This window comes from Dendropsophus ebraccatus, chromosome 1 (assembly GCF_027789765.1).
Source record: "Dendropsophus ebraccatus isolate aDenEbr1 chromosome 1, aDenEbr1.pat, whole genome shotgun sequence".
NCBI lineage: Eukaryota > Metazoa > Chordata > Amphibia > Anura > Hylidae > Dendropsophus > Dendropsophus ebraccatus.
This window is the reverse complement of record NC_091454.1, coordinates 152,044,487-152,068,647: the sequence shown is the minus strand read 5'-3', so window position 1 is coordinate 152,068,647 and position 24,161 is coordinate 152,044,487. Positions and strand designations below refer to the sequence as shown.

At 44.1% G+C, this 24,161-nt stretch overlaps 1 protein-coding gene across 1 annotated transcript in view; it reads left to right on the top strand.

The window, feature by feature from the left end:
* Window positions 1-24,161, top strand: part of ENTREP2 (endosomal transmembrane epsin interactor 2) — a 559,705-nt gene that overhangs the window by 290,758 nt on the left and 244,786 nt on the right. The window lies entirely within an intron of this gene.

Sequence of the window (24,161 nt, the reverse complement as noted above, 5' to 3'; positions counted from 1 at the left end):
CCGCCAGAGGTTCTATGCAGAGCACAAACAGTAGCGGGGACAGGGGGCAGCCCTGGCGGGTCCCATTGTGAAGGGAGAAAGTTCTCGAGAGTTGGTGAGGCATTTTAATGGAGGCCGTGGGGCGGGAATAAAGCCCCTGGAGGGCTGTAACAAAGGGACCTGCAAAGCCAAAAGTCTGAAGAGTTTCAAAAAGGAAGGGCCAACCAAGGCGGTCGAATGCCTTCTCCGCATCAAGGCTTAGTATCAAGGCTTTATCCGCTTGTAAGTTAACCGCATCTATAATGTTGGCAGCCCGTCTAGTGTTATCCGCTCCCTGTCGGCCCAGTACAAAGCCCACTTGGTCCTTATCCACCAATCCTGGTAGCCAGAGATTAAGGCGGTTGGCCAAGATTTTCGTGAAAATCTTCAGATCAGCATTGAGCAGTGCAATGGGCCGGTAGCTGGAGCATTCTAGCGGGTCCTTGTTAGGTTTGGGGATAAGGGTGATCAGGGAATGGAGCATAGAGGGGGGGGGAGTCTCAGAGCCCTCCATGAAGGAATTAAACAGGGATACTAGCCGCGGGCCGAGCTGCTCCTGAAAGGTCTTAAAGTACAGATACGTAAATCCGTCTGGTCCCGGCGAGCGTCCCGAAGGAAGATCCTTAAGCACCCCAGATAACTCCTCTAAGGAGATTGGAGCATTTAAGTGCTCAACCGCCTCCTGGGAGAGTGTGGGCAGTCCACACTGTGAAAGGAAGGCTTGTATTTGTCTGGCTCTCGCTGCAGGATCAGAAGGAAGGGAAGAGGGTAAAGAATACAATTTCGAAAAGTATCGCTCAAAAATCGAGGATATGTCCTTAGGGTGAAATTTGGTACGGCCCAGGTGGTCCCTAAGGGCCTGCGGAGACTGAGCAGCCGAACGGTCGTTTAGCATACGTGCCAGCAGGGTATGAGCCCTATTCCCCTTCTCATAGAAGCGTTGCTTCGAGAACAGGAGCAAGCGTTCCACTTTGTGTGTAAGGAGGTCTTTAAGTTTGGCTCTGGCCGCGATCAGTCTACGCAGACCCCGGACAGATGGCCGGGAGGAAAGAGCAGCCTCCAAGGCACTAATCCTTGATTTGGTCTCTTTAATAGCCTCTAATCTATCCTTCTTCCCTCTAGACCCCAGGGCGATGCAGTGGCCTCTAATAACCGCCTTATGGGCTTCCCACAGGGTAGACTGGGCAGAGACCGAACCTTCATTCTCAGCAAAGTAGGTCTCAATACAGTGTTGGATAGAATCTTTTAGAGTCTGCGTTTTCAATAGCGACTCATTGAGACGCCAGTGACAGTGGCGAATAGGGGACAGTAGGGAAGCTAGAGAGATGCTAACCGGTCCGTGGTCTGACCAAGAAATGGGGTCGATATTTGAACCTTTGAGCAAACGCACTGTAGGGATGTTGCCGAAGAGATAATCAATTCTCGTGTGTGTTTGCCTAGGGTGGGAGTAGAAGGAGAAAAGTTTCTCCCCAGGGTGCTCAATGCGCCATAGGTCAAAGAGACTGTGTTGTCGGATTAGCTTCCGAAACTCAGTAGAAAGCCGACACTGGTCGGGGGAGGGTGGGGCGCCAGAGATCGAGTGCCTATCCATCACCTCAGAAAAAGGGAGGTTAAAATCGCCTCCTAGGATCCATGGCGAAGGAGGGTATCGAGAGAGGCGCCTGAGGACCCCGCGGAGAAAGGGAATCTGCTTCCTATTAGGGGCATAGATGTTGCATAACAGTAGAGGTCTGCCTTGGATGGACCCCTCGATTATGACATATCGACCGCCGGGGTCTGAGTAGGTCGTCTCCACCTGTAGGGGACAGGTCCGGGAGACCATGATGGCTACACCCCCCCGTTTACAGCCCATAGAGGCAGAGTGAACTAGTGGATATGAGTGTTTGGCAAAGTTAAAGGTGGCGGAGGCATCAAAATGAGTTTCCTGTATATATGCTATATCAGCTTTCTGAGATCTTAATTCCTGCAGGAGCAGGCGTCTCTTCAGATTGGAGTTTAGTCCCTTAACATTAAGTGTGACAATCTTAGCCATAAGAAGTGTAGGGGGAGAGGACAATGCGTGTGCAGTGAGACTCACCAGACCCCATCCAACGGGCTCCAGGTAGTGGGAAGTCAGGAACAGCGGCGAACCAGGGCAGCAACCTCCAGAACTGCAGGAAAAAGGAGGGGGACACAACAGTGGGAGAGACATGGAGGGAGGGGACGAAAAAGACAACACGATAAACACAAAAAAAAACACATTGGTACAGAAAATCAATTAAGAACAAGGGCTTCCATAAAGGAAAAAAGTGGCTGTGAGCCAAAAACCCATGCAAAAAATGCATGGGTGGGAGCAATAGGTCCTTCCTCTGTCACCAAGGAAAAGGAGTTCGGGGAAGGAAAGGACAGAGGACAAACGCTCCTAGGGAAGCGGGGGAGCCAGGCAATGAGCCCAGAGGGAGAAGAGAACTAAAGACAGCAACCACACAGCAAACGGAAACCAACAGTGTGGGTACTCCGTCCTTGCAGCTTTGTAGCTCATAGTTGGCAAAAAAGTACAGCCCATCAGGGGTGTGGCAAAGGTCCCGGCATCAGGAGAAAAAAATGGGAACAAGGGAAATGGAGGAAGGGTAGTCCCCAAAAGTGGACGGGAAGTAGCCTGTCATCAGCGGCCGCTCAAGGAGGTGATGAAGGGTTTCGGGGATGAGGCCTCTGACGCTTCTGTCGCACAGGCCGCCAGACCTCATCCGGCGGGGGTGGAGGAGGTGGGGCAATCACCCACTCAGAGATCTGCGGAAGGGGGATGTCCAGGGTTTCACAGAGATGCGGCAGGTCCTCCAGGTCACGTAGAGTGGCCGACTTGCCGTCCCTCCTGGCCGTCAGGGAGAAAGGAAAGTTCCAGCGGTACGTTGCCTGGTGATCCCGTAGGACTTGCAGGAGGGGGCGTAGAAATCTCCGCTTCTGTAGAGTGACCCAGGCAAGATCCGGAAAGAGCTGAAGAGGCGCTCCATCAAAGTCAAAGTCCTTCAGGGAACGTGCTTTGGTCATAATGCGTTCCTTTAAAGCAAAATCGTGTACGCAGCATATCACATCTCTCGGGTTGCCGTTAGCTGACTTAGGCCGGAGAGCCCGGTGGGCCCGGTCCAACTTTATCTTGTGGGAAGCGGGTTCCCCCAGAATTGTATTAAATATGGCTTCCAAAGTGTCCGGAAGATCGTCAGCCTGAGTCGCTTCCGGCAAACCCCGGACTCGGATGTTATTGCGGCGTCCTCTATTATCTATATCCTCTAGATGGCGTTGCACGTCATTCAGCATAGATGATTGGGCCGCTACAGTGGTGTGTAATTGGGCTATATAGGCCCGAGTGGCATCATGTTCTTCCTCAACACCCTCAACTCGGTTAGTAATGTGCTGGATGTCTTTGCGAATTTCAGAGATTTCGGTTTTAAACGCTTCCTTAACCTCGGCTATCAGCAGTTGGAAATCATTTTTGGTTGGTAGCTGAGATAGAAGTCTATGCATGCCTCTCTGTGATTGCGGGCCAAACAAAGAGGAGTCAGAGTCTGAGTCTCTGGAGGTCTGCCAGTCATTAGTATCAGGGCAGGCATCCCTGGCAGTGTCTCTGGTTGCGGGCTGGGGTGGAGGCTGTTTAGGTGCTTTCTTCCTCATAGTGCCAGCCTGCCCCTCCTCATGAGGTTGAGGGGCAACAGACATGGCTGGCTGTAGCAAGACAGGGATAGAGGAGGGGAGGGGAGCAGCTCCAGCCACAGGGAAGTGGGCCTCCTCAGTAAGCAATATGCCCCCTGATGTTGTGGGGGTAAGCTGTCTTGGAGCTGGGGTGAGAGAAGCCGCAGGGGGACCAGCCAGGTGGAGGGTAGGCAGTCTCTGTGAGGAGGAGAGGGGCTGCGGGGTGACTGCGGTGTGTCCCCCGGGAGAGCAGTGCCGCAGGCAAGATGGCGCCTCTCCAGCAGGAAGAGCCGACTGAGGGGACCTGCCGTTTTCCGAGCCTCCCCCACTCACCCGACTCAGCAAGTTCGCCCCCCGGAGAGTCCTTGGAGAGGAGGCCTGCGAGCGCCTGGTGGTCCGAGCCGGCAGCCAGGAAATGCCCGGTCTGGATCCCGCACCTCTGCGCCGGACACGTGGGCAAGATGGCGCCCGTCTTCCTCCTCCCTGCTGAGCCGAGCGCGTCAGAGGACCTCTACTCGCCTGTTCCAGAGGGGTGAGCGGATGCGTGACCGGCGGGTCCGGCGGTGAGGTAAGATGAGCCGGGGACCGTGTCTGGCGGGTGGAGACCGCCTCAGCCTCCGACGGGGTGTCCGGTAGGGTGCTGCTGGGCCCCGGAGCTAGGAACCGGTCCAGCGTCTGGGTACGGCTCCTCCGGTGGGTTTCCGGTACGGGGTGCTGCTGCCGGCCTTTGGGGGTCTTCCCCATGTGTAGGGGGAATCTTTGGGGGTGCCGGGAAGGCTAATTATGGGCTGATTTGCAGGCTACAGGACGGAGCTCCAGCACCACGCGTCTGCTCACATCGCTGGCTCGCTCCGCCCCCGATGGGGATGTTTTTAAGACCTCTAGGAGTAAACAAACAGCAGGCTATAGCTAGTGCCCTACTACACCTGTATGTGCTCTGCAGCCCATAAACTTCCCCACATCCCAATTTCCACAAGGATTTATGATCCACAGAAACCTTCACATGATCTGTCAGATGGCTGCACAGAGTACCTGAGAGGTTATCAGAGGAAGAGCTGCTTCCTAGACGGCAGTGCAGAGGCTATGTCTGTAAGCACGGAAGTCTGTGCTGATCAGACAAAAGCCTGCCTGCTCCTATCAGCGCTCACTTCTTCCTTCCTCCAACAGTAAATAGGGGAGTGAACTTGGATCCCCCGCTCTTGCTGTCTAACTGCACTGCTGTTCTGCCTGCACTGTAAGTCTCCTGCCCCTGGCATCTCATCGGTGCTTGCAGCACACTGACGGTTTTCACTGGGTGGGACTGGGCCCTAGATGTGCTGTGGGCCCTGGCACTTGCCTTTATAAGCCGGGTGCTGACCCTGGCCCTGTATTAGTCCACTTTTTTACTGCAGATATTTCACTTCTGCATAACTCAAAAAGTTTAATATTAACAGTCCCTCATTATTTTTTTTACTTAAATTTTTATAGAATTTTAACAGTTTACAAAATAAACACAAAGCAACAAAATGTATCATACTAGACAGGTATTGTAAATGGTTAATATTGTTGCACACGATTAGGGTGCCAAACAAGTACAATACAGACAGGGGGGTATAAGGTACTATTCAAAAAACATAGAGCAACATGTCCTATTTATCCCTGCTTGATACCTACCCACTTCATGGACTAATGATAAACAAGGATAACATAACATAAACATACAGCAACCAAAACGTGAACTTTTTCCTGCATTCCTTGCTCATACTATGTAGGGTGTACAAAACTTTCAGTACTTATCTCTAGTGAACCTAGCCCTTCCACCTCCCCTTTCTCCATTAATAGCTCAAGACTTCCTAGTTTTACTCCATTTGGACCAATTCTTCCTAAACTTATCAATATTCCCAATTTTATAAGCAATCATGCGTTCCATGATAAAATTGCATTGGACTTTGGCAATCACCTCCGCTAAAGTGGGAACTTTACTACTTTTCCAATTTTGAGCAATACTGTTCCCCAATAAAGAACCTACCTAGGTCCACTTCCCATTTTTGGATAAAGTGTAATATCGGTTTATCTTTTGTCAAAGCAACATATGCTTTAGATATAACAGTCTGTCATTATTACATATACATATGTGGGTGGTGATCCTAAAGAATAAATCAGAAGTAGCTTACATTAAAAAAAAAACTAAATATTAATATAAAAGTATAGGAGCACCAAGGGAACCTCTGACCAGAAGCCTGACATCCAGCAATCTTAGGTTATGACATATTCTAGCCATGTGCATTAACATTATACAGCATGATTAAATACCCTTTAAGGCTGGGTTCACACTACGTATATTTGAGGCTGTATAGCAACCAAAACCAGGAGTGGATTGAAAACAGAGAAAGGATCTGTTTACATAATGTTGTAATTGAGTGGATGGCCGTCATTTAATGGCAAATATTTGCTGTTATTTTAAAACAATGGCTGTTATATTGAAATAATGGCAGTTATTTACTGTTATATGGCGGCCATCCACTCAGTTTCAACATTGCGTGAACAGATCCTTTCTGTGTTTTCAATCCACTCCTGGTTTTGGTTGCTATGAGGACCTGACATGAGGACCAAATACAGCCTCAAATATACATAGTGTGAACCCAGCCTTAGGGTGCGTTCACACGTACAGGATCTGCAGCAGATTTGATGGCACAGATTTTAAGATTAGCTTTGAATCTGCAACCTCAAACCTGCGGCATCAAATCTGTTGCAGATTCTGTAAGTGTGAACGCACCCTTAAGTACAGTAGGATCATACTACTCTTCATAAATGCTACCAGTAAGGGTGGTGCGGTAAGAGGTTCATAAAACATAATTTCAATTGAATCATCGTCCGTTCTTTACTGCAGGGATGGCATTGCATTGAAGCTAATGCAATGTCGTCTGCTGTGTTCTTAGAACAGGTGCTCAAATAATGTACCTTTCTATTATTTCTGGACGCTGTTTAGTGAACAGTGGCCGGAAATAATAGCAGTTCACATAATGTAAAGTGCGGCGGCCGCACATTACATTGAAGTGAATGGCTAATTGATTTGCGGGCACACCTGATGGTGCCCGCAAATCAATAATAAAAAAATATTGTTCTTGCAGCCGATACATCAATTTTATCACTTCTATACTTTTAACATCAATTAGGGGATATTTATTAAGACTGGCCTACTCGTACGCCAGTCTTAAATAAAACCCCTCCCCCTTTTCCCAGGCCGGATTTACAGTACTAAGAACCGTCTGGCCCTGCGCCTGGGGCAGGCATTGTGGAACATACCTAAACCTGCCCGGGAACAGGTGTAGATTTGTATCGTGTGTTACATCTGTAAACAGTCAGGTCTCCTCCCTGCCTTGCCGAGCCCCCCACCCCTGGCCCACCCATCAGGCGAGCAGGGGATACAGCTGGTGTGTGACAGAGACAGATCTGCCCCTTTTCCTTGGTATACGCAAAGAGTGCATATTGATAAAAGCCCATCTTTGCCTGCTCATAAGTCTTCGACTTGCCATAAGTAACATATTGACTTCTTCCTAACCTTTTTGGCTCTTGTTCTACAAAAAAAAAAAAAAAAAAAAATTACACAGAGAACAATAAGTTATGCTAAAGCAGTAGATTTCCAGACATCAACATACTATAGGTTAAATTTGAGGTAAATTATACAGAAGCAGAAACTGTGCATTCACGCAGTGTACCATCCACAATAATTTATGCCTATAGAAAAGATTAAAACAATAGATTGCTGACATTGTTCACGTCTGAAAATAAATGGCCACTGCCTGTAGAATTTACCGAGAAGAGATAAGTTCATTCATTGTGCAGCTTGAGAGCTTGGCATGGTAGTGCTGCAGAAGCATTGTGCTCTCCTTTGTGTAGTTATCACAGAACACGACATTTTTATGTGATTGATTGAAGTGGGGATTGAAAAGCATGATTGATTGGCAAGAGGGATATTGAATTTTTCAATGAGCCTGTCACATCCAACAAGTCCACAGGTTTTTATGTGCTGTTCAAAGGGCTAATGATATGAATGTTTTTTGCTTCCAAGAAGTGCACCACCGAGAGTGCTTGTCTCACTTTGAACACATCTGACACAGCTTTACCCAAATGTGTAATTTATAGGGAAAGCAGCTCACATAAGGGAATTGTGCTAATGTATATTAATTGTGGCTGTTTCCTAGTAAAACTCCTTTCCATCTTTGCTGAATAGCGGTACACCTACACAATACAGAAAGAGCTTGAAATTGCCATTGTATTATGTGTTAAAACATCGTCCTAGCTGTTTTAACGCTATTTTAAAGTGTTATGTGTTGCTATGTGCAGCCTGTTAAAAGTCTTTCTAATGGGTGATTGAAGCCTGACTGCAAAATATTCCTGTTAATGTCATTATAGCCACATACAGAGTTTATGTTCATTTTCTTTTATTTAAACCACTGTGTCTGTCACAGAAATGTTTGCCTTTAATGAATACTCCTGAGATCAATGACGCCATACAAGAGATGGAAGCCTGTCGCTATAAATGCCACTTAGTGAACTATAACACACAAGAAAGCATCTTAAATATACTTAACAAAATATGAATATTCCATTGTCAGAAGTTGTTTATGGATTTAGAAGAATAATGCTTATGCCCGGGCATGGAGAGTAACTGTATAGCTGGCTTCTTATGTGTTTATATTTCCAACATGTAACAATATATGTAAACGTAAAGAATAACTAAACAAATTACAGGAAGAGGGTAAGAAAGCCAATAATAGAGACTCTACTATGCTTTTGTATCCCACAAATAAAATAAATACAGATGTAAAACAGACCAAATATGGCCACAAGTAGACTATGTTGCCTCTTTTGAATTCTATGCCACAGTGTATAGATATGTTGACACATATGTTGAGGAACATTGAGCCCTAAACTGAACCAAACCCACAGTGTCTGCCTACTTAGATGACCTGCCCTAAAAGGTAGCCCCCAACTAAGTGGTGTTCCCTACTTCACTAGGTGCAGAGCCAATTAGGGGTAGAGCAAGGTTCAGTCTGCTTCTAAAGCAGTGGGTCACAGATGAGGCACACAGAGATGCTGAAGTGCAGGGGGCCGGGGGGGGGGGGGGGGGGCGTACATTTATTACATATTTCATTCCTTTCCTTATTGCTCAACATAACTGAAAATGTACATAACTGAAAAAGTGTGCCAAGAGACTGGCTTGTAAAACCAAGAATAAATAAAAACATCTTGCAATACTCTGTTGGGAGATGTATATGCTGAATAGTATAAAAGTTATGGAGTAGGATAGTAGGATACCTTATATATGTCAGTTATTAAGTAGGCCACATTGACACTGGCCCCAGGAGCAAGGCAGCCCCTGGATCAGACATGACATGATGAAGTTTAAAAAATTGTTCTGGATTTATGGGGGGTGGGGGGGAGGCTTTCAGGTGGTTTGGATTCGCTTAAAAAAATGACCAAGCAAAACCAATACAATAAAATACATCTTCTTGTAAGCCATCTCTGTTTCAGCATTAAGAATTGTCTTACCATACCCGTACAAATACACTTAACTTGGCTCTTCCATGCTTATTCACGCACTGGGCCCTGTAGGAGACCACTCTGATTATTTGGCAAGGAGTTCATTGCCTATTGGTAATCATTCACTGTTCATGTGTCTCCCTGGCCTCAGACAAATTTAAAGAAAGCAGGCAATTGTATCAGGTGAACTAGCAAAGAAATTACTTCCAAAGATTTCCCACTAACAAGCAGGCAGCACCTACAGAGGGATCAATGTACTACATAGTAGACAGCGTTCAGTAAGTCATCAACTGAAAATAAATAAGCGTAAATCCATATTTATTATACCAATTAGTCAGTAAGCATATGACTTAGGCTGTATCCATGGGTGGCATTAGACTTCTCCAGATGCCAGGAGTTGAATGCTGAGTGTTCAGGTTCAGAAAAGTTGCCGAACATAGACACTTTTGGGAAGTCTGCTCAACACTATCCCTGGCGAAAGGTAGTGGGAAGCAAATTGCAGAGACACCATGGGGGAGATTTATAAATAATGTACCTCTTGTGTACGCTATGGAAGAGGCTCAGATTCTTGACTTCTCCATGGTGTGCACCTGCCATAACCCTTTGTTCACCTAATGCATGGGCAGGGGAGCGGGGTGTGGAAAGGCGTCACCTCTCCCGTGCATATTTTGTTAAGATGTACACCTGGAAACAGGCGTAAACCAGGCACAGGGTCAGATGGCTTTACTAAGAGGCATGCGTAAACTTTTTTTATAGGACAGTGACTATTTAAAGTGACACTGTCACCCCCTTTTTGCATTTTGACTGCTCTTCACAGGTGTAAAGGGTAAATGTTACAGCTTTCATTACTTATTTTATATCACACCTCATGGTGCTTGTTCTGGTAAAAAGTGGTTTTTATTATCTGTGATCTGTGGGGCGAAGCGCCACCCCATCCATGATGTCATCGCTGCATAGGCTCCGCCCCTCAACAGCCATTGGAAGGGCCAGCCTAAAGATCTAGGCCCCACCCCCCTAGATTGACCCACACCAATGGCCGCTGAGGGGGCAGGCCTATGCGGTGATTATGTCATGGATGGGGGCCGAGCTAAGTGGTGATAGGGGTGGGACGATGTGGTGTTTAGCCCGAGAAGCCCCGCCAACATATCCCAATCCACAGATAATAAAAACCACTTTTTACCAGAACAAGCACCATGACGTATAATATAAAATAAGTAATGACAGCTGTAACATTTACCCTTTACACCTGTGGAGAGCAGTCAAAATACAAAAAGGGGGTGACAGTGTCACTTTAAGGCATTAATGTATCAGCTGAGATATGGTAACTCATGGGTAATAGTTACACTACTTTGATTAATTATCTGTATGCCACTTTATATTTTTTGTTAGCAACTAGGTTGCTGAAATTCACTTGTCCCTTGATATTATACTATATTGGAGGATTCAGCAGCCATCCTTAGTCAGTTAATATCCATTCTGTGTTCGGCAGGTTGAAACAGTCAGTGTATTAATTAGATTTATTGTAAGGTGCCCAGGAGGCCAATCTATGTCCATGTTTTTTTTGTTTAAGGGGAAAATCGCCAGTAGCCCTATATGTCCCTATATACCCAACAGTTCTGCACTGTTTATGTAAATTGTAGCTTATGAACATTAGAAATAAACTAAAAACTTCAAAGATCCGTCCTGTATACCTGTAGTGTAAAGTTGGGGTGGGGGATGGGGAACTGTATACCTGTAGTGTATAGTTGAGGGGGTCCTGTATACCTGTAGTGTGTAGATGGGGGGGCTGTATACCTGTAGTGTATAGTTGAGGGAGGTCCTGTATACCAGTAGTGTATAATTGGGGGGGCTGTATACCTGTACTGTATAGTTTGGGGTCCTGTATACCTGTAATATATAGTTGGTGAAGGTGCTGTATTGCTGTAATGTATAGTTGGTGGAGGACTTCTATACCTGTAGTTTATAGTTTGAGGGTCCTGGATACCTGTACTGTACAGTTGGTGGTGGTCGTATTGGTGGTGGTTGTATACCTGTAGTATATAGTTGATGGAGGTGCTGTATACCTGTAGTGTATACTTTTGGGGTCCTGTATACCTGTAGTGTATAGTTTTTGGGTCCTGTATACCTGTAGTGTTCTGTAGTATATAGTTGGGGGTCCTGTATACCTGTACTGTATAGTTTTGAGGTCCTGTATACCTGTAGTATAGTGTTGTTAGTGGAGGTGCTGTATACCTGTAGTATAGAGTTGGTGGAGGTCCTGTATATCTTTTAGTGTTTAGTTTTGGGGTCCTGTATACCTGTAGTATATATAGTCGGTGGAGGTCCTGTATACCTGTAGTGTATAGTTTTGGGTCCTGTATAGCTGTAGTAAAGAGTTGGTGGGGGTGCTGTATACCTGTAGTATATAGTTGGTGGAGGTCCTGTATACCTGTAGTGTATAGTTTGGGGTCCTGTATACCTGTAGTATATAGTCGGTGGAGGTCCTGTATACCTGTAGTATAGAGTTGGTGGAGATCCTGTTTACCTGTAGTGTATAGTTTGGGGTCCTGCATACTTGTACTAAATAGGTGGTGGAGGTCCCGTGCACCTGTAGTATATAGTTTTGCAGTCCTGTATACCTCTAGTGTCCTGTATACCTGCAGGGTCGTATTTACCATAAGGCACTTGTGGTCTGCCTAGAGCAGCATCTTGCATGGGAGCAGCACCAGGGAGCAGGGGGAAGGAAACAACTTTTTATTTTTTAATTTTTCTAGTCTTCCACCTCCTGTTCAGAATTGCCAGAAAATCTAGTGTATTTTCGAAGGGGGTATGGTAGTATTAGTCAGGTCTGGTGTGGCAGTGTTATCTAGTCATGGTATGGTGGTATTGGTCAGGTCTGGTATGGCAGTGTCATCCAGTTACAGTATGGTGGTATTTGTCAGGTCTGGTATAGCGGTGTTATCCAGTCACAGTATGGCGGTATTGGTCAGGTCTGGTACGGCGATGTTATCCAGTCACAGTCTGTCATTATTGGTCAGGTCTGGTATGGCAGTGTTATCCAGTCACAGTGTGTCAGTATTGGTCAGGTCTGGTATGGCGGTGTTATCCATTCACAGTATGGCGGTATCGGTCAGGTCTGGTATGGCAGTGTTATCCATTCACAGTATGGCGGTATTGGTCAGGTCTGGTATGGCAGTGTTATCCAGTCACAGTGTGGCGGTATTGATCAGGTCTGGTATGGCGGTGTCATCCAGTCACAGTGGGGCGGTACTGGTCAGGTCTGGTATGGCAGTGTTATCCAGTCACACTGTGTCGGTATTAGTCAGGTCTGGTATGGTGGTGTTATCCAGTCACAGTATGGCGGTATTGGTCAGGTCTGGTATGGCAGTGTTATCCAGTCACAGTATGGTGGTATTGGTCAGGTCTGGTATGGCAGTGTTATCTAGTCACAGTGTGGCGGTATTGGTCAGGTCTGGTATGGCGGTGTTATCCAGTCACAGTATGGTGGTATTGGTCAGGTCTGGTATGGCAGTGTTATCCAGTCACAGTGTGGCGGTATTGGTCAGATCTGGTATGGCGGTGTTATCCAGTCACAGTATGGCGGTATTGGTCAGGTCTGATTTGGTGGTGTTATCCAGTCACAGTATGGTGGTATTGGTCAGGTCTGAGATGGTGGTGTTAAAAGGGGGTCTAATAGTTATTACTTTGGATGTTGTGAGGCAGCTGCCCTAGCAACCACAGCTCCCTGTGAAAATGAAATTAGTAATCCTATTGGTTGCTAAGGCTCCCAACTGCCATTTCTGCTGGAGACATGCAGCTAATTATATCACCTGTGTGTGCAGTGTGGAGATTTTCACAGTAATCTCTATGGGGCGCTCTTCCCCTTCCCCCTCCCCTCCTGTACATCTGGCGGGGACGGGACCTTCGCTATAACCTTCCCAGGCACCTAATGTATCTGTGTGCCAAATTTGGGGTCAAACGGTTCAGGAGTTTGGAAGTCTTTACGGGACAGACAGACAGACAGACTTTCATTTTTATGATATAGATATATGTCTCTCTCTCTCTCTCTCTCTCTCTTTCTCTCTTGTGTGCATTAATTCAAAACATAGTTGACTAATTTTTGCTAAAATGCTTTGATAATCCACTGATTTCATTCAATGCATTTGAGGAGTCCAGTCCAGGTAGCAAAGCAAGAATTGCTAAAATTGAAGTTTTTGGGATGTTGTATATGATTTATTTGCCACATTTCAAACCAACAGTTATAGGATTCTCTGGCCTTTTTAACTGTAAAACATGTAGAGAACACACAGGTTTTTGCAATGAGGTGGGAATACAGACCTAGCAATGGCTTCTAACCAAGTGGTACCAAGTATGGGGGCGATCCCCTGACAATATACACAGTTTTTAGTTTGCAGAATTAATCAAAACTGTACTTGTAAGCTTGAAGCAATAGAGGTTAATAGAGGTTAACTACAGCATAGCAGGTTTCAATATAACTTATTATGCTGCTGTCTGGGCAGTCAGTGTCTCTGAAGTTACAGGCTTTATCAGTAAAACATTTTCTGCTGTTGTCCATATACTTAGTGTCAGGAACTTGTCTGTTTCTGCTACAGCTGTCAGAAACTTGTCTGACTCTGCTATGCAGTATTAAATTCAGTCTGTGCAATATTGCTGGGAGAGGTTGTGCTAGGGTTGCTCTGGTCACCAGTGTGTATCTCAGAAAAGATAGGGGTCATCTACTGTCGAGAACTAAATCACAGAATAAGCATATTAAAAATAAGTTTTATAAGAAGTAATCCTGAAATATATTCCCTAAACCAACACAGACAAACAAATGAAAACAATAAAAGCATCCAGAGATGATGATTAATAAATGAGCAAGTCACCTTATGGATATTCGGAGCACTCAAAAGACAGGACCATTGGATGAATATATGACAGAGTGAACAAGTCAATAAACTACTAGATAGATCTTAGACAATTTATGCAAGTCATTGTAATACAAATGAAACAGCACCCTCCATAAACAGCCTAAGGCTGGGTTCACACTATGTATATTTGAGGCTTTATTTGGTCCTCATGTCAGGTCCTCATAGCAACCAAAACCAGGAGTGGATTAAAAACACAGAAAGGCTCTGTCCACACAATGTTGAAATTGAGTGGATGGCCGCCATATAACAGTAAATAACTGCCATTATTTCAATACAACAGCTGTTGTTTTAAAATAACAGCACATATTTGCCATTAAATGACGGCCATCCACTCAATTACAACATTATGTGAACAGAGCCTTTCTGTGTTTTCAATCCACTCCTTGTTTTGGTTGCTATACAGCCTCAAACATACAGCCTCAAATATACGTAGAGTAAAAACACTGTTAGAAATTCAACAGAAATGGCTATTCACCATTCTGGAATACTGCGAGTGATACCAACCAGAGTAAATTCGATGTGTGGAATGGTGTGGGAATGAGGTTATAATACGTAAAAAAAGAATACCAAACCTGAGGCTGCATCCACACCAGGGGTGTAGCTAAAGGCTGATGGGCCCTGGTGCAAAATGTTAGCTTGGGGCCCCCCCATCTCACCCGATCAGGCAAAGTCATATCTAACGTTATATCCAATTACTCTAATGGGCCACCATGTTCTAATGCACTGCCACTGCCTCCACCTCATGTACTGCACTACTGCCCCCTATAAATAATGGACTGTACTGTGTCATTGTCTAATCATTGTATTCCAATTTTTGACTCTCCAGCTGAAAAACTACAACTCTCATCATGAACTACCAGTTTGAAACGATGGGGGTTGTAGTGCTGCAACCTGAAAAGCCACATGCTGCAAAACTACAACTCCCATAATAAACTGTCAGCAGGGCACGATGAAGTTTGAACTTCTGCAACCTGGAGAAGTCACCTGATATCACCTGCAGTCCTATGTAACACCACAGATAACAGTGATATCCCTCTGAGTACCGATAATGTAGTAGTCACCTGCAGTCCTATGTAACACCACATAACTCAGTGGTATCTCTGAGTACAGATAATGTAGTAGATTTCACCTGCAGTCCTATGTAACAGCACAGATAACACAGTGATATCTCTGAGTACAGATCATGTAGTAGATGTCACCTGCAGTTCTATGTAGCACCACAGATAACACAGTGATATCCCTCTGAGTACAGATAATGTAGTAGTCACCTGCAGTCCTATGTAACAGCACAGATAACACAGTGATATCTCTGAGTACAGATAATGTAGATGTCACCTGCAGTCCTATGTAACACCACAGATAACACAGTGATATCTCTGAGTACAGATAATGTAGTAGCTGTCACCTCAGGGAACCCCTACTAAATGATGTTCTACAAAATAAGAAAAGTGTCATACAGGGACTCACAGGTGACGTCTTCTTTGATCTAAGGTGTCACTTTCCCTTTTCCTCTCCATCCAGTCCAGTCCTCCAGGATGATTCCTTCCAGATACGTTTCATCTTTTCAGAACCTGTGAGACAAACAATTTAGGATCCGCACATTTCTAGCAACTTTCTTTCCTTTCTCCCTCCTGTAGGCTCCCATAGTAACTGCGCTGTGTGGGATGCCCCCTGTATGTAGGATCCCCTGCTGTGCCCCCTGTATGTAGGATTCCCTGCTGTGCCCCCATGAGCTAATAATGCCCCTAGAGGTGCCCCCATGAGCTAATAATGCCCCCAGAGATGCCCCCATGAGCTAATAATGCCCCCAGAGGTGCCCCCATGAACTAATAATGCCCCAGAGGGGCCCCCATATACTAATAATGCCTCCAGAGGTGCCCCCATATACTAATAATGCCCCAGAGGTGCCCCCATATACTAATAATGCCCCCAGAGGTGCCCCCATGAACTAATAATGCCCCCAGAGGTGCCCCCATGAACTAAAAATGCCCCCAGAGGTGCCCCCATGAGCTAATAATGCCCCCAGAGGTGCCCCCATGAACTAATAATGCCCCCAGAGGTGCCCCCATGAACTAAAAATGCCCCCAGAGGGTCCACCATGAGCTAATAATGCTCCCAGAGATGCCCCCCATGAACTAATAATGCCCCCAGAGGTGCCCCCATGAGCTAATAATGCCCCCAGAGGTGCCCCAATATACTAATAATGCCCCCAGAGGTGCCCCCATATACTAATAATGCCCCCAGAGGTGCCCCCCATGAACTAATAATGCCCCCAGAGGTGCCCCTAAAAAAAACAAATATCATACTCACCTAATCCGCGCTATGGCTGCAGGCAGCAGCTCTTCCTCCTCTTCGGGCTCCATCTTGCGAGCCGCAGGGACAGGACTTCCGGCAGGCGTGATAACGTCACATCATCATGCCTGCCGGAGAGGTCACATCCTGGCGTCCCATAGGCTGCTGGTATGAAGTTTTGGCAGCCTATGGGAGGGAATACAGGAGTAGGACGCTGACAGGTCCTGCTCCTGTATTCTGATCGCTTTAATGTTCCGCCCGCTCACAGTGCGGGCGGAACATCAAAGCGATCTGTGCATCCCGAGAAGCTGCGCGGCCGCAGCTTCTCGGGATGCTCAAAGAGACAAGTGGCAAGGGGGCCGTGCAGGCCCCCCTAGCGTAGGGGCCCAGTCGCCATGGCGACCGCTGCGACCCCTATAGCTATGCCACTGATCCACATGTCTGTAATATATGAGTGATATGTGGTCTATATTCTGGAATTATATCACAGACTGAACATTTCAGCTCTTACAGGACTCATAATTTATTATGAAGCACTGAGCTTCGAAACAGCTAAAGCACTATGCTACTGAACTGCTACAGAAGCAATGCTGAGCCTTAGCATGCATGTATCTTCCCTCCTATACTCTCCCTGTCTTGAATGATTGATATACAGGGCTGAGCCTCCATCCCTGTACATCAATTAGTCAAGGCAGGGAGAGGAGAGGGAGGAGGCGTGCATGTTCTGGCTCTTCAACTTTCAAGGAAAAATGCTATTTTATAACTCTGCAAATAGCCATCAGCAAAGACAAAGGCATCATTTTATCTCCCTATCACCTATCTGAATCTGTGTCTGAATCTCTGTAACTGGTACAGACCATACAGATTCCATTTAAGCTCACCTGTTTGCTGCTTTCAATATATAAATTTAAGAAACTAATTTTTCACTTGCAGACTATTATATATCCTGATATTGTCATAGCAAAAACCAGTGTTTAACAGCATCAGCTTGTAAGTCCAATTTGTCGTAGTTAGGGGTACACACGCCAGAAGGCCTCTAATCATTATATGAAGCTAGGTAACATAACAGAGAATAACTCTGACAGCATCCCATAGTGTAAATCTTCAGTGATGTTTATTCATAAAGCCACAAACACAGCCAATCAATGTTTCAACCTAGCAGGGTCTTAATTAAGCTTAATAAAGACCCTGCTGGGTCGAAATGTTTCTGTCAAAACAGGGCACCAGCCAATGTAAGGACAGTCATGCTTGTAAGTTATTGCTGATCAACCTTCTTATCAATGTGCAATGACAGAATTTAGAACGTGCTTCAGAATAATCATTTGTATACATTTTCTTTTTATTGTAAGCCACATGGATAAAAAAAATATGTTTATCACTAATATTACTTATAGGCTATGTTCACACTATGTATTTTTTATGACAAGAACGGCCATTGTTGCCAATTGAAACAACGGCTTTTCTTGTAAAAAAAATGTGTCCCATTGAAATCAATTGAAAAAATGGCTGTTGTTCACTCACGGCCGTAGTTCAATCTGGCCGTGGAAATAATTGACCTGTCAATTATTTCCAGACGTTGTTTCCAAACAGTGTCCGCAAATAAATGACAGTTCACACACTATGTGGCTGTCATACCAGCTTTATTGTGCATGGGAAATCAATGGTTAATTGATTTCTAGGCACACCCATATGGGCGGCACATTTTAATGGGTTTTGAATAACGTTCCTTTAGCCAATAATTCTGTATCAGCCGGAGGGACATGTTAAAGTTGATGTACCACCTGTATATCACTTTTTGTTTTTTACATGAATAGACTAGTCCGGCACAGGGATGCCAGTGCTGTGGCCCTTTTTTGGAACCGCTGCCTAGTGTGACGAACCCCCTCCCCTCTGTGACGATTCTCACATGGTGGGCCCAGACAGGCTGCCTCCAGAGCTTTATGCCCTTCCGGTACTAGATAATAGACCAGCGGCGTGTGTGGGAACCCTGTCGAGGTTAAAAAACAAAACAAAAACATGGCACCAGCATCTCTGCACCGGCAGTGACCTATTCATGTAAAAAATAAATGAACCGGTGATCAGCGGACGTTGTTTAACACTGAAAACAACGGCCGCTGTAATACACATTGTGAATATAGCCATAGAAGGACCTATTAGCTCTCCTGACGTGTCTGTTTCTCTAACCCATGTTGTAATTTTTACTTTCTTTCAGTAGTCTGGTCTAAATGATTTTTCATAACATTCTTGTTTCCGTAACACCTACAAAAGCTGTCATCTAAAGTTGAATGTTATTTAGAGTTGAACCTAGTTAAACACTAAAAAGCAAACAAACAAAGTACAAATTACAAGACACATCAATGTCGTTTCAAACCGGCTTGCTTTTGCATTTATAATGCAAACCATGATATCAGATTGACTCACAGTGAGGAGGTCTATGATTTTCTGTTGTTGTGTCCATTGTTTTGACTGGAAGAATAATACTGTGCACAGCACTATTGTTCAAGTAAAAGCTACCTGAAATCTGTAAATTAGATATAATATAAAACAACTAGTTCTAAGGAAAGAAGAAACAATAATACATACAATAAATTAATATGTAATTCAAAATGCCTACTAATGCCTAATACTACTAGGTAATGCCCTGGAAAATCACATAACTAAAATCTGTTTATTATATCTGAAATGTAATGTAGTTTCCTTGCCAAAATCATGATCAATAGAATATTTTATAATTTTAAGAAAACGTGATTGCTACACTTTAATAGTAAGTAAAGTGCTACAGAAGCTTTTATATAACACTACAGAAAATGTATGCTTTTTAATCACTAAAGGCTTCGGTAAAATTGTTTGAGTATTGAGCAGACAGGTGATGCCAACAACAATGGACAAAGCAAAAAAACACAATAAATTGTTCTGATAGCTTTGAAAGAAGCGCCAAGTCCTGGTCTGGCATCATTGCAAAAGAGTTTGGTCATCACAGCCAATGGTCCCAGCACATAACATTTAGGGGCACTGGCAGGAATGTATTGGCAAGCAATGTTTAGAACCATATTCTTGTTTTGCTGGCAAAAATATGACTTTTTGTCTCCAGTGCCTCTTGCAAGACACGTTCCAGTTTAAACCCAAATAATAATAAAAATATATTTGATTGACCAGATGGCTCTTTTTCCTTCTTCATTTATTCCTGTGCTTTATGAGTTTGCCAGATCAAATTTCAGGAGATTTTCATACTATAATGGTACAGTAGCCTTTGTAGTTGAGCTCTAGTCTTTGTAAGGTACTTTGTAAGCATAATTTAACCCAATATTTTATGTACTCTTTTACCATCCCATCTGTTTCATTTTTTTCGACACTGCTGCTGGAATGCACTTATTTTAGTATCAATGCCAGAAAGCTAAAGGTCCATATTATCAACATCTGGATATCTCAGACTTTGCGGTAGCAATGGGTTGGCCATATGTCTTTTGATTTTAATTTGTGTGTACAGTAAATAAGTGAGTGCTCTAATTTATTGTTTCTCTAATGTGCTCATGAAGAAGCTGGTCCATATTTTTTGTTTCAATTAAATTTGCATTGTCATGACTGAAAAGATGGTGAAAATTGAATATTAATGGTACATTATATTGATAGTAACATGTCTAATAAATACTTTATAGGAATTTCAGTTGTAAGGTGATAGAAGGGAGTTCACTGTTTAGGACATTCATATACTAGTATATTTCATGGACCATTCATTGATTTTTCTTATTGTTAAGTCTAGCTTTATTTGTTTTTTGTTTTTTTGTTTTTTTTTTATAAAATTAACATCGCATACAGAGTGCATCAAAATGGGAATATAAGACAAGTACAGAAGAATAAATACATACAGTATTAAAGATGACAAATATATCAGTGTATGGGTATGTTCACACTGAGTAAACCAGACGGAATTCTGCGGTGGAACGCTGTGGAATCTGTCTCAGTATGCCATAGCCTGTCTATGGGAGAGCATGAGCTCCTTCACTGCTGCGGAACTCCGCCTGATTTACTCAGTGTGAACTTACCCTAAGACAGTAATCCTGGTTACTAAAAGCACAGAATCAGTTGTTAGCTAACCATCAAATCAGGTGAAAACAAAAAATGACTATATAGTAGAGTACTGGGACCTAGATAGCCATGGCTAGTGTCAGTGTCATGACTCAGGTCACAGAGAGATGCAGGAGAGACACAGACAGTGTACCCTAGGCTCCGCCCTGCCCACTGTCCCTGCCTATCCAAGTCACAATGGTCGGGCAGCAAAAGTACAAAATCAGGATCCAATAGGCATTAAATAGACCTCAAATGGTCCAGAAGCGATTGGAGGAACCAGCTGTCAATCACTGAGATAAAACCAGGTTAACCATAACTTGACCAGAGGAAACTTAGCAGAACAGATACGGGTGGGGAAAACAATTAGCAAACTAGAAGGCATAAGACAGAGTTCAGACTGGGCACAGACAAAGGCAAAAAAAAAAAAAACACAGAATAAGTGGAAAGTTATGGCCAAAAGAGAAGTCTCAGTCTTACCTTACGCACCAAGGACTGTACCAGAGTTCCATCATGTGCATTTATAACAGTTAGTACTCACAGGTATTTATATAATGTAAACAAGTTATGAATAGAAAAGTGTTCACCCATTCACAACCCAGGGAATTTCGATTTATACTTTTTCCCTTTTTTCTTCTTGGTTCTAAGAGAAATATCTATTTTACTTGAGATCTGAGATTATCTACCTACTGGGAGTATCTACCCAATGTAGGTGGTAATTACTGTATATACATGCTGGAGGTATCTATCTAATCGAAGGTAATTACCTAACAACTGGGGACCTACCTACAGACCCCAACTCTAAACCCTTCTACTCCTCCCCAACCCACTTATCTACTCACTCTGATTATGGAGGGCACCAAGGGTAGAGAAACATGGGAGATGTGTTGTACTCCTGAGAAGATTCTGCATGTATGCATTGCCACTGTCTTCTATTTACAGACCAGATTGGGGTAGAAGGGATGATATTTTGTCTTGCCCTAGGTACTGTCAGCACACCCTATGCCAATGGCCAGGTGACCCACTGCCTATTGGATTTGGCTTTACTTAGCTTACCTATTTAACTTTAATTGTACCAGAAATTATTATATCAGAGGTCAACTCTGCAACCTTTGGAAGTCAAGTTTTCCTTAGCCTATCATTCTCAGTCTAATGGGTCAAGCTGAGCAAATAAATTAGTTTTGGAGAGTTTCCTCAGAAATGTTGACATATCTCGGCAAGGTAACTTGGCAAGTATACTGAAATGGGTAGTTTCCTTATAATAATCACACCAGGATATCCACCCAAAAGTATTCACGTCCCTTGTCATGGCAGAACTCATAAGTGCCTTCATTCTTCATTCTGTATTGTCTGAAGCTCCTGGAGCCCTTTTATAACATAGATTTTCTTTAAATATGACAAGATTATATATCTTCATACCACCTCTTACAAATATGCTTCTTGATTCCTAGGTCATTATACTGTTTTAATACAAGTCAATCAAACTTCACATTTCTCCATCCTTGTAGATAACTAATTCTTTGTATGCCTCAATAACTGACTGTGTAATGATCATTTAGCTGTCAGTTATCTCTTCTGACCTTTACCCCTCTCTGGCATCAGCTGACCCTATCTCCACTGATGTCAGCGGCTTATCTCTCCCAGAACAAAAGGGTTGGGCAGTTACTTTGCATCAAGGTCGACCCTATCTCCACTGGCATCATCTGTCTGTGGTCAGTCAAAAGAGCCCCATACACATTATACCAACAGCCACACCCTCCAAAGGTACAGCTGAGAAAAGTATAAGGTATATCATTAAAAAGCCATCCCTTGACCCTACCTCCTTATCCAGCTACCGCCCCATCTCACTTCTCCCCTTTGCCTCAAAACTCCTGGAACAACATGTCTACCATCCCAACTATCCTCCCACTTTTCAACCAACTCGCTTTTTAACTCCCTGCAATCCGGCTTCCGCCTTCACCATTCAACAGAAACTGCCCTCATCAAAGTGGCTAATGACCTGCTAACTGCCAAAACCTCACGCCAATATTCTGTGCTCCTTCTCCTTGACCTATCTTCTGCCTTCGACACAGTTGACCATTCTCTCCTCTTACAAATTCTCTCATCCCTTGGGGTCACTTGCTCAGCCCTCTCCTGGATCTCCTCTTACCTCTCCAACCGCATTTTTAGTGTTTCCCACTCCCACACCACCTCCTCTCCTCGTCCCCTTGCTGTTGGTGTTCCCCAAGGCTCTGTACTTGGGCCTCTTCTCTTCTCCATCTATACTTCTGGCCTGGGACATATCATTGAATCCCACGGCTTCAGGTACCACCTCTACACTGATGACACTCAGATCTACCTCTCTGGTCTGGATGTCACCTCTTTGCTATCCAGAATTCCAGAGTGTCTATCTGACATATCTTCTTTGTTCTCCTCTCGCTTTCTAAAACTCAACATGGACAAAATAGAACTTATCATCTTTCCCCCATCTCGCTCCACCCTGCCATCTAATCTGCCAATCACTATCAATAGCTGCACTCTGTCCCCTGTTCCTCGCTACCATCCCTCACGCAACCTTCAATCCTACAGTGACCTCCGTCTGCACTCCCCCCTTGTTCCTACCTCGCACAACCGCCTCCAAGACTTTGCCCGAACCTCCCACATACTCTGGAACTTGCTACCCCGACACATCCGGCTCTCACCCACCATCAAGTCCTTCAAAAGTAACCTGAAAACCCATCTCTTCAAACTAGGCTACAACCTACAATAACTCTGCATCACACTTGACTGGCTGCACTTTACATCCTGTTTCTCTCCCTGTACCTTATAGATTGTAAGCCCTCGCAGGCACGGTCCTTTTCCCCATGTAGCAGTCTGCCATTTACCTTCATGTAATATGTTTTGATCTTGTGTTGTTTCTGCTCGTTACCCCTATCTATTGTATAGCGCTCTGGAATTAAGGGCGCTCTATTAATAAATAATAATAATAATAATAATAATAATTATTATTATTATTATTATTATTATTATTATTATTAATAATAATAATAATAATAATAATAATAATAATAATAATAATAATAATAATAATAATAATACTAATAATGTATATGGAAACCCTTCCAAAAATTTTATCTGGTTTGATACTGAATATGAGATCAAATTGATTTTGGACATTAAAAAAAATAGGAGGAAGATGCTTTTATTTCTGTGGCTGGAAAAACTTAAATCCTGAAAAGAGATCTCATGAACAATTGGAGAACAACAATTCTCCTGCCCTCATTGGTTAATTTCAGTTTCATTTCAAGTCGAAGAAGATTTCCCTAAGTTCACATATAACGGCACCTGGCTTCCTCCTTGCAGCAGTAATGTTCCTTATGCATAATGTCATTCCGGACATACTTTTGCTTCAGCCTCAGTACTTGCTTTTACTGATTTGGTATATTTGACCACATCCAGGTCTTCTGTCCATCTTGACCTCATCCTGTGTTGACTAGATAGACTATGATTCCTGCTGCCTTGGCATTATGTTCTGTTGTCTTCTTTTCATCAACATGTCAGCTGATGCTAACTAAAACCACTTTCCTTCTGGTAGAATCTATTATGGTCCGCTCCCTGGTGTAGACTAGAGATATGAGAATAGTATTCGATCGAAGAGCGCACTTTTTTTTTACAGCCAATAAACATGCAGGGGGAGGGACAGGT